The sequence below is a fragment of the Orycteropus afer genome, unplaced genomic scaffold, assembly GCF_000298275.1.
Source record: "Orycteropus afer afer isolate SDZICR_OR568_19922 unplaced genomic scaffold, OryAfe1.0 scaffold00003, whole genome shotgun sequence".
Lineage (NCBI taxonomy): Eukaryota > Metazoa > Chordata > Mammalia > Tubulidentata > Orycteropodidae > Orycteropus > Orycteropus afer.
This window is the reverse complement of record NW_006921590.1, coordinates 17,627,953-17,628,775: the sequence shown is the minus strand read 5'-3', so window position 1 is coordinate 17,628,775 and position 823 is coordinate 17,627,953. Positions and strand designations below refer to the sequence as shown.

General features: G+C 35.5%; 1 protein-coding gene across 1 annotated transcript in view; it reads left to right on the top strand.

Annotated features, from left to right (window-relative positions):
* Positions 1-823, top strand: part of KCNH8 (potassium voltage-gated channel subfamily H member 8) — a 653,292-nt gene that overhangs the window by 492,198 nt on the left and 160,271 nt on the right. The window lies entirely within an intron of this gene.

Genomic DNA, 823 nt, shown 5'->3' with positions numbered 1-823 from the left:
GGACAATTTTGCTGAGTACATAATTCTTGGTTGGAAATTTTTCTCTTTCAGTGTTTTATATATACCATCCCACTGTCTTCTCACCTGCATGGTTTGTGTCAAGAAATCTGAGCTTAGTCTTATTGGTTGCCCCTTGTAGGTAACTTTTCATTTTTCCCATGCTGCTCTCATGATTCTTTCTTTGTCCTTGGTTTTGGTGAGTTTGATGATGATATGTCTTGGTGTTTTTCTTTTGGAGTCTATCCTGTTTGGGGTTCGTTAGACTTCCTGAATGTATATATTCTCATCTTTCATCATATCAGAGAAGTTCTCCTCCAAAAAATCCTGGCCAATTTTCTCAGTGGTTTCATTTTTCTCTTCCTGTTCTGGAATTCCAATGACATGTAGGTTATTCCTTTTGATAGTATCCCTCATGAACCTTAGGCTTTCCTCATTTTGTTTTGATCTTTTTTCTGATTGATCCCTTTCCAGAGAAGTATTTAGGTATTTGTCTTCAATCTCATTAATTCTGCCTTCCATTGCATCAATGCTATTCTTTTTCCATTTCAATGTGTTATCTATTTCTGACAATTTAATATCAATCTTCTGGATTTCTATCTGTAGATTTAGAATCATTTCTAATTTTTCATTGATTTTGTCATTTTGTTCATGTATTTTCTTCCAAAATTCTTCTAGGGTTTTGTCTATGTTTTCATTGGTCTGTCTCTCAATCCTCAATATAGTTCTTCTGAATTTCTTATCAGGGAGTTCCAATGCTGCGTCTTCCTCAGGGATGTGTTTTGGGTCTGTATCCTGGTCCCTTGTTTCTCCTGTTTTATCTTGC